Consider the following 10,862-nt stretch of genomic DNA (forward strand, 5'->3'; position numbering starts at 1 on the left):
TTAACATACTCTTCTTTATATGCTCCCACTGGAGCAAGGTCCACTGGTGAAGCTACAAAAGTGGAGCTCTTTATTGCAGATAATTTCATACAATAATGACAAGTGCAGATGTTATGTGATTTTGAGCTACAAAACTGTAGATGTGTCAAATTGTTGGTTCAAATCTGGTGGTCACAACAAAGAGCACCTGGCAAGAAGAGATCTGAAACTTCAGGGAGTGTAACACACAACCCTAACTAATGAATCTTTATGACAACAACTTAATATTTTTTAATCCCTTGTCAGCCATTGTCTTGATCCCGGTGTTCACCCTCTATCCTGTATTCGGTTATTATTTTCCTCAGCTTTCATTAGCGCTTATTCTTTGAGTGTTCAGTTTTTTTTTGTTTTGTTTTTTGTTTTTAGTGTTTGCTGTTTATTTCATCTGTGTTCACTGGTTTAATTTATAAATGGTTTTGAAGTTTGATTTTATTCTGTGTTTTCTGTTGGGTTCAATTATAGTTTCCATCAGTTATAGTGCCCCTGGTTACAATATTGCTGTAAATATAATCTTTTTTAAGTGTCTACTTTGTAAACTATTATTTGAGAATTATTACTATTAGATTATTTCTAAGTGTCTTGCAGGCATGTGTGTGTCAGTTTGGGTTCATTTCCTATTTTATTTTTGCATCCACTTGCTGTTTTATTTTGCCGGCCTTGTTATTTATTAGTGTGTTTCCAGAGTTTTCTTCCTTTGTCCCTCCTTAGCCATTTCTCACTGTCCTGATTGCACCCAGTCTGTTTAAACCGCTGTATTTTACTCAGTTCCTGTCTGATCATTGTGCTTACCAGCCCTCTTCTTGCTACATATTATACTCCCATAGTTCTAGTGTGTTTCCTGTTGCTGAACTGCACTTCCATTGCATTTTTTTCTGAGCTAGCCTGGCATTTTGGACACCATTGCCCTGATTCTTTTTTGTTTGCTTGTTTTGGTAGATTTTTTTTTCCTTTCTCTGGTTCTGATGGTCCCATCAAGATTGAAGAGAAGTGGCCCAAAATTTCATTATAACATTCTCTCTCACTCACTCATCACTCAACTTCAACCGCTTATCCAGGATGGGGTCACGAGGGCAACAGCTCCAGCAGGGACCATATTGACCACCTCCAACTGGGGGATCCAGAGGCATTCCCAGGCCAGTGTGGAGATATAATCTCTCCACCTAGTCCTGGGTCTTCCCTGGGGTCTCCTCCCAGATGGATGTGCCTAGAACACCTCCCTAGGGAGGTGCCCAACGGGCATCCTTACCAGATGCCCAAACCGCCTCAGCTGGCTCCTTTCAATGTGAAGGAGCAGCGGCTGTACTCCGAGCTCCCCACGGATGACTGGGCTTCTCACCCTATCTCCAAGGGAGACACCATCAACCATCCTAAGGAAGTCCATTTCAGCTGCTTGTAACCGCAATCTAGTGCTTTCAATCATGACCCATCCCTCATGACCATAGGTGAGAGTAGGAACAATGACTGACCAGATAAGATAAGATAAGAAAAGCAGCGTCGTAAATCTCAGGGGATCATCGTAAGTCTCTCAGGGGATGAACAGGGTTATCTGGCATGATCAAGATGGCAGTATGGCGGTAGATGGCATCACTGCGCATCGAACATTTCAGTGTGTCACAGAATTTCACTGAGTTTTCTGATTAAAACAGTAACAGTAAGTAAGAAATCAGTAAGAAAGAAAGAAAGAAAGTAAGCAAAGTAAAGATCGGATTGGCCGCGAAGCTAACGGCGACCTACCCAGGCCGGCGGCGTACCATCCAGGCCGCGGCGTTAGCGGAGGTGAACCATCCAGGCTCGCGGCGTCAGCGGAGGGAACCACCCAGGTCCGCAGCGTCGGCACAAGCGAACCATCCAGGCCCGCGAAATCAGCGGAGGGAACCATCCAGACCGCGGTGTTGGCGGAGACATACCATCCAGGTCCACAGCGTCGGCGGAGGGAACCATCCAGGCCCACGGTGTTGGCGCAGGAGGCGACCCATCCAGGCCAGCGGCATCGGTGGACAAGGCGAACCATCTAGGCCAGCGGCGTCGGCGGAGGAGGTGATCCATCCAGGCCCACGGCGTCGGTTGCATCCGGGGTGGTGACGGCTGCATCCGAGGCTGGAGACGGCTACATCCAAAGCTAGCGGAGGCTACATCCGTGGCTAGTGCGGTGACATCTGAGGCTGCGGCGGCTGCGACCGAGGGTGGCGGCGTCTACGACCGAGGCTGGTGGCGGCTATATCTGGGATCAACATTGGGGAAGGGTGGTGTGTGGCGGCCGGATTTGTGGTGGTGGAGGTGGTGGAGACCACGAGTGGGAATTGCTTTACAGTGGCCTGTACTGAGCTACAGGAGTTAACATGGCACCAACCAGGAAGGCAGAGAAAATGGAGGAAGACTTGGAGGGATAAAGACCTCATTGAATCGTATTTCAAAAGACATGTCCAATTCAGACAAGTTGATGAAGGAGATTAAGGAGCTCCAAAATCTTGTTAAAGAAAAGGACAAGATTATTAAGAAACTTGAGCAATGGGTGGATGAACTTGAATAATATACTAGAAAAGATGATGTTATAATAACTGGTTTGGAAACAAAACATCGGTCGTACGCAAGGGTGGAGGATTCTGGTGGAGCCAGTGGGGAGGATGCACCACCTGAAGAATTACAAACATTAGAACAGCAAGTTACAATTTTTTTAAATCAAAAAGGTGTTGTCATACGTCAAGACACTATTTCAGACTGTCACACAATTCCATCCAAAGACAGTAAAAATAAACTACCAAATATAATAATATGATTTATAAGCAGAAAATACAAAAATGAATTATTAATACAGGCAAAGAATCTGAAAGGAACAAATGTATATATAAATGAGCATCTAACGAAAAAAAAAATGCAGATATTGCCAGGGAAGCAAGACTATTAAAAAAACAGAAACATATTGTTGCTACATGGGTCTGGAACTGTAGGGTTTGGATCAGAGTGAGAGAAGGGACAAAGGGTATACAAATTAGAGACATGGAGGACCTTACAAAGTACAGACCTGAGTAGACAAATGAATATGACGTCAGTTGGTAGTATGACCAACAAAAAATCAGATTAAACATGGAAACAGATGATAAAATATATGACATAGACACCAATATTGATGAAAGTACATTTGACTTGACTACAATTGGTTGTGAGTATTATAAGGAAAAACAGTTAAATAGTGAAAAAATTACTGAAGATACCCTGTCACTCATACATATAAACATTCGAAGCTTGTACTATAAAATGTCAAAAATAAAAGATTTAAACCAGTTTAAAAATAGATTCAGCATTGTTGCAATCACATAATCTTGGCTTAAAAATGACCTCATGGCTGATGTTCAAATGGAGGGATATGAATTATATTTTGTAAATACGTACAACCCCTGGCAAAAATTATGGAATCACCGGCCTCGGAGGATGTTCATTCAGTTGTTTAATTTTGTGGAAAAAAAGCAGATCACAGACATGACACAAAACTAAAGTCATTTCAAATGGCAACTTTCTGGCTTTAAGAAACACTATAAGAAATCAAGAAAAAAAGATTGTGACAGTCAGTAATGGTTACTTTTTTAGACGAAGCAGAGGAAAAAAAATATGGAATCACTCAATTCTGAGGAATAAATTATGGAATCACCCTGTAAATTTCCATCCCCCAAACTAAAACCTGCATCAAATCAGATCTGCTCATTGACATTGACCCTATGCCATGACATTGACCCTATGTGTCTTTTTGCAAGGAACGTTTTCACAGTTTTTGCTCTATGGCAAGATGCATTATCATCTTGAAAAATGATTTCATCATCCCCAAACATCCTTTCAATTGTCCAAAATATCAACATAAACTTGTGCATTTATTGATGATGTAATGACAGCCATCTCCCCAGTGCCTTTACCTGACATGCAGCCCCATATCATCAATGACTGTGGAAATTTAGATGTTCTCATCAGGCAATCATCTTTATAAATCTCATTGGAACGGCACCAAACAAAAGTTCCAGCATCATCACCTTGCCCAATGCAGATTTGAGATTCATCACTGAATATCACTTTCATCCAGTCATCCACAGTCCACGATTGCTTTTCCTTAGCCCATTGTAACCTTGTTTATTCTGTTTAGGTGTTAATGATGGCTTTTGTTTAGCTTTTCTGTATGTAAATCCCATTTCCTTTAGGCGGTTTCTTACAGTTCAGTCATAGACGACTCCAGTTTCCTCCCATTTGTTCCTCATTTGTTTTGTTGTGCATTTTTGGATTTTTGAGACATATTGCTTTAAGTTTTCTGTCTTGACGCTTTCATGTCTTCCTTGGTCTACCAGTATGTTTGCCTTTAACAACCTTCCCATGTTTTTTGTATTTGGTCCTGAGTTTAGACACAGCTGACTGTGAACAACCAACATCTTTTGCAACATTGCATGATGATTTACTCTCTTTTAAGAGTTTGATAATCCTCTCCTTTGTTTCAACTGACATCTCTCGTGTTGGAGCCATGATTCATGTCAGTCCACTTGGTGCAACAGCTCTCCAAGGTGTGATCACTCCTTTTTAGATGCAGAGTAATGAGCAGATCTGATATGATGCAGGTGTTAGTTTTGGGAATGAAAATTTACAGGGTGATTCCATAATTTTTTCCTCAGAATTGAGTGATTCCATATTTTTTTCCTCTGCTTGGTATAAAAAAGTAACCGTTACTGACTGCCACAATCTTTTTTTCTTGATTTCTTATAGTGTTTCTTAAAGCCAGAAAGTTGCCATTTGAAATGACTTTAGTTTTGTGTCATGTGTGTGATCTGCTTTTTTTCTACAAAATTAAACAACTGAATGAACATCCTCCGAGGCCAGTGATTCCATAATTTTTGCCAGGGGTTGTAGAAGAGAGAAAAAAAAGGTGGAGGTATTGCTTTGTACATAAAAACAGATCTGACATGTAAAATTGTAGAAGAAATGACAATTATAGATGATGTCATAAAAATTGTGACAGTGGAAACTGTACATGAAACATCTAAAAATATTCTAATCAGTTGTGTATACAGAGCACCAGACTCTTATGTTGTGAAATTTACAGATAAAATAATCGAATTATTCCATCAAATCAAAAACAAAACGCTCTTTATGTGTGGAGACTTTAATGTTAATGTGGAAAGCTCCAGTTGCCAAAGAGTAAGTGATTGTGTGAATTCAATGAATAGCTTGGGTTTATTCCCCTTGATAACAAAACCAACCAGAATTACATCACAAAGTGCAACTGCAATTGACAATATATTAACAAATAGAACAAATGAAATTATTAAGAATGGGATATTGATGACAGATCTCAGTGATCATTTACCAGTTTTTTCAATATTTAAATATAAAAATAGGTACAAAAAAAAAACTGTTATAAACTTTAAAAGACGTAAGTCATTAAAAGCCTTAGAGGCATTAAATTATGATCTTAAAAATCAAAATTGGGAAGAGGTTTATGTCAGGTGACGTTAATGTAGCATATAGTTCATTCATGGAAATACTGATGAAATCATATAATAAAAATTGTAAATTAATAAAAACTAGTAAGAAAAGAGTAAATAAACCATGGCTGACCAAGGGAATAAAAAACGCTTGTGTAAAGAAAAACTATTTATATAAGTGCTTTTTAAAAATGCAAACAAAGGAAACAGAACACAGATACAAAAAATATAAAAATAAACTATTGACAATAATTAGGAAACAAAAAAGATTATTATAGTGAACAACTGAATAAGAGTAAAGACAATATGAGGGCAACATGGGGAATTATAAAAAGTGTGATGGAAAGTGACGGAGTGAAATCAACTTTTCCGAATTACCTTGTCAAGGAAAATAAAGAGATAAATGATATAAAAGAAGTTGTAAATGAGTTTAATGATTATTTCTCAAAGGTGGTATCAAATCTGGTGTGAAATAAACCAATAGTAGAAGATAAATTAAATACAATTGTAAATACGGTCAATAGTATTTTCCTTGACAATGTGGAAAAAGATGAAATAAGGAATATTGTAAAAAACTGTGTGAGCAAAAGATCAACTGACTATGAAGATTTAGACATGATGACTGTAAAAAGTATAATAGAAACTGTTATTGAACCATTCACTTACATTTGTAATCTGTCTCTGTCAACTGGAATTTTCCCAGACACAATGAAAATTGCCAAGGTAGTCCCGTTATATAAAAATGGAGACAAACATAACGTTTCAAATTACAGGCCAGTGTCATTGCTTCCACAGTTTTCTAAAATTATGGAAAAGGTTTTTGTGACAAGGTTGGATAAATTCATTGAGAAACATCATATTTTAAATAATGCTCAGTATGGATTCAGAACAAAACATTCGACAGCTATGGCAATTATGGAATTAACAGAGAAAATATCAACAGCAATAGATAATAAGGATTATATGGTAAGTGTTTTTATTGACTTGAAAAAGCTTTTGATGTTATCGATCATTCAAGATTGCTTCACAAGTTACAACAATATGGAATAAGAGGGATTGCACATCAGTGGCTAAAAAGCTACTTAGAAAATAGAAAACAGTTTGTTCAGATAAGTAATACTAAATCAGAATTGTGTAATATTATGTGTGGAGTACCACAAGGGTCGGTACTTGGACCCAAACTGTTTATTTTGTATATCAATGATTTTGTGAATATATCTAATGTACTTGGTAGCATTTTATTTGCTGACGACACAACATTATTTTACTCTGGATCAGATATACAGGAAGTAGCACAAGTGATAAATACAGAGTTGGAAAAAGTGAAATATTGGTTTGATATAAACAGATTGTCAATCTTAATAAAACAAATTTCATATTGTTTAATGACAGAGTTAAAAAAAAATGATGTGTCATTAAAAATAGATGGAATGGACATTCAAAGGGTAAAAGAAACAAAATTTTTAGGAGTTATGATTGATGAAGATTTTACATGGAAGTCACACATAAATTACATAAAAGGAAAGATAGCGAAAGCCATTGCTGTTTTGCATAAAGTTAAATATTCATTAAATAGTTATGGATTATTAACATTGTACAATTCATTGATTGTTCCATATTTGACTTATTGTGTAGAAATCTGGGGATCAACATGTACAACTTATACACAACCTTTATTTATTTTGCAGAAAGAGCTTTAAAAGTGATTGGCAACAGTCGATTTAGAGATCCATCTAATCCATTGTTTATTAAGTATAGGGTACTTAAATTTCATGATTTAGTTGATTTGAAATTACTACAAATAATGTACCAAGCGAATAACAATACCTTACAATAAACATTCAAAACATGTTTGAAAAAAGAGTAAGTAGTTATAATTTGAAGGGCATAGAAGTCTTTAAAAAACCAAGATTCAGAACCAAGATAAAGGAACGGAGTATTGCAGTGAATGGTATAAAATTATGGAACAACCTCAACAAAGAAATCAAAGAATCAAGGTTGCTTAAATTATTTAAAAAACGTATTAAACTTGATGTATTTCATAAGTATGAAACTATGAAATAAGTCAGTGGGCTGTGACAAAGCCAAAAATGTAATCTGTTAATAATGTTTAGAATGTTTGAAGTTTAAAATGTAATCTATTAGGGAGGTAGTCTTTTAAATAATGGTTAAAATTAGGAAAGAAGTCGGTGGCATGTGACAAAGTCATAGAAATGCAATGTCGTCGATTGATGATGCTTTGCAAGATTGTATTGTAAAAAGGGGCAGAATATATAAGACTTGTTCTTCCAAACTGCTCCTTTTCATTCAATGGTTTGTAATGTTTTGTTAATTTTGCTTTTCTGTTTTTTCTTATAGATTAATGAAATAAATCCTCAGTATAATCAATATAATAATATAAAAGCCTTTATTCATCCCTCAATGGGGAAATTTCAGTGTCACATCGCAGCATAGAACAGTAGGAATAGACAGAAGGGCATGCAATAAAACAAACAAGTATCTCTTAAAAAAAACAAGAACTAAAAAAGCACTGAGTGCCGGGTAAAGCTAAGGCTACCATTGTTCAGTTCAATGCTGCACTGTCGGGATGTAAAAGTGATCAGATAAAGTGGCTTCAGGGTGAAATATACGATACGTTACTCTGATATTTACAATATGGACAGGTTAAAATATAGTAGGTAAATTGACTTGAGTTTGCACCATGAGTTAAATTATTGCATCTAATAAATACAGCAGGTAATGACATGATTATTGTCCTGGTTGCTATGGTTACCACAGTACTAGCATTGTTCATTGTACAGTCTGACAGCAGCCGGGAGAAATGATCTGCGGAATCTCTCCCTCACACAGCGAGGGTGGATGAGACTGTCACTGAAACTGCTCTCCAGAGCAGACAGAACCAGTAGATCAAGACCTTTACCTTTTGGCTCAGCTCCTTTTTCATCACAACAGTACTGTTGTGTGGGCCGCTGAAGAGGAGGTACTGCTGGCCCACCACCACCAGAGGGCGCCCTGCCTGGAGTGCGGGCTCCAGGCACCAGAGGGCGCTGCCGCCGACGAAGGCTGCCAGGGTGACAGCTGTCACCCATTACTGGACACAGCTGACTGCACTCAGGACGGAGGTATATCAGCAGGACAGCGTCTCCACCTCAGTGCCGAGATATCGCCTTGAGATTAAGGTAACCTTCTCTGCAAGCTCATATTGAAGACTCTGATAAACCTTGGTAAACCTTTTCAGGACAGCTGACTACAGAAAGCTACTTGCTTGGATAAGTACTCACCTTTCCTGCTTCATTGTAACAAGAGGTGGAGGCGGCTTCTCCCCTCTCTGTCTACTGGGTGCTGTCGCACCCATACCTGTGTGTTTGTGCTCTTTCCCGCCAGCAGTACCGGATCCGACGAGCGGAGGCAGTGGCCACCTGGGAATTCGGGACTTGGCGGTTCCAGTACTTCTGGGGTTCGGTGGCAGAGGAAATCTGGGTGGTTCCGGTTCGACTAGGACGGACGCCTCCTACCTTCGAGCCTGCCCACACGACACCAGCAGATTTCGGCTTCAAACTCCAAATTATTAATTGTTGTATTGGTTGTGCTCTTTTCACAACAGTAAAACTTGTTATTCACCTTTCTCCATTGTCCGTTCATTGCGCCCCCTGTTGTGGGTCCGTGTACCTACACTTTCACAACAGGTACAGTAGAGCAAATGCAATACCACCCCCTCTGTGCTGATTCTCCGGCCAATCTCACGCTCGATTGTCCCCTCACTCATCAACAAGACCCCAAGGTATTTGAATTCCTTCACTTGGGGCAAGACACATTCCCTAACTGGAGTAGGCAATCCATCAGATTCCTGCTGAGAACCATTGCCTCAGATTTAGAGGTGCTGATCCACTGAGTTTTGGAGGTCACATGCCGATGACCTCATTATCTACAAGACCACAGGACCACATTATCTGCAAAAAGCAGCGCTGAGACCTTGAGCCCACCAAACTGGAAACCATCTAACCCCCAACTAAGCCTCGATATCCTGTCCATGAATATCACAAACAGGATTGGTGACAAGGCGCAGCCCTGGTGGAGGCCAACCCCCCAACGAAAATGAGTCCAACTTACTGCGGAGCACCCGAACACAGCTCTCGCTTTGTGAGTACACAGATTGGATGGCTCTGAGAAGGGACCCCCTCACTCCCGCAGCATCTCCCACAGTATCTCCTCATGTAGCCGATCATACGCCTTCTCCAAGACCACAAAACACATGTAGACTGGATGGGCATACTCCCAGGCACCCTCCAGGATCCTTGTGAGAGTGAAAAGCTGGTCGGTTGTTCCATGACCAGGACAGAGCCTGCACTGTTCCTCTTCAATCAGAGGTTCAACTATCAGCCGAACCCTCCTTTCCAGCACCCTAGAGTAGACTTTACCAGGGAGGCTGAGTAGTGTGATGCCCCTGTAATTGGCACACACTCTCTGGTCCCATTTTTAAATATGGGGACCACCACCCCAGTTTGCCACTCCTTAGGCACTGTCCCAGACCTCAACACAATGTTGGAGAGACATCTCATCCAAGACAGTCCCTCCACACTCAGAGGCTTCAGCATTTCTGGACGGATCTCATCAACCCAGAGGCCTTGCCACTGCAGAGTTGTTTGACTACCTCAGTGACATCCACCAGGGAAATTGATGATAATCCTCCATCAGCTTCCAGCTCTGTCCCTACTATAGAGGGTGCTCAGGTCTGATGCAGGAGTTCTTCAAAGTGTTCCTCTCAGTGCTGGATTACATCCTCAGTTGAGGTCAACAGAGTCCCATCCTTACTGTAGACAGTTTGATTGGTTCCCTGTTTTTTCCCCTCCTGAGGTGCCTCATGGTCCAGCAGAAGCACCTTGGTACTGACCGAATAGTTCCGCATGGTTGCTCCGAAGTCCTCCCACACCCCCCTGCTTTGGGCCTGTTGATACCTGCAACTGCCTCCGGAGTCCTCAGAGATAACATATCCTGCAAGGACTCCTTCTTCAGTCGGACAGCTTCTCTGACCACTGGTGTCCACCACAGTGTTTGAGGGTTGCTGCCCCTTGATGCACCTAAGAGCTTCAGGGCACAGCTCCCTGCTGCAGCTGCAGCAATGGAAGCTTTGATCATTGCCCATTGTGGTTCAATCCCCCAACCACCACAGGGATGCTGGAAAAGTGCCGCCGGAGGCGTGCGTTGAAGATCTGTCAGACAGTGGGCTCCTCCAGATGTTCCCAGTTAACCATCTGTTCCTGTGATCATCATGTTGTAAGTTCCTGGTTACTGTCAGTTTTTGTGACAGTTGTTTTTTGTTACCATCGTTTGATGTTGAAAAGACTTCTTTTCTGTTGGCATTTTTGG

The sequence above is a fragment of the Thalassophryne amazonica genome, chromosome 1 (assembly GCF_902500255.1).
Source record: "Thalassophryne amazonica chromosome 1, fThaAma1.1, whole genome shotgun sequence".
NCBI classification, from domain to species: domain Eukaryota; kingdom Metazoa; phylum Chordata; class Actinopteri; order Batrachoidiformes; family Batrachoididae; genus Thalassophryne; species Thalassophryne amazonica.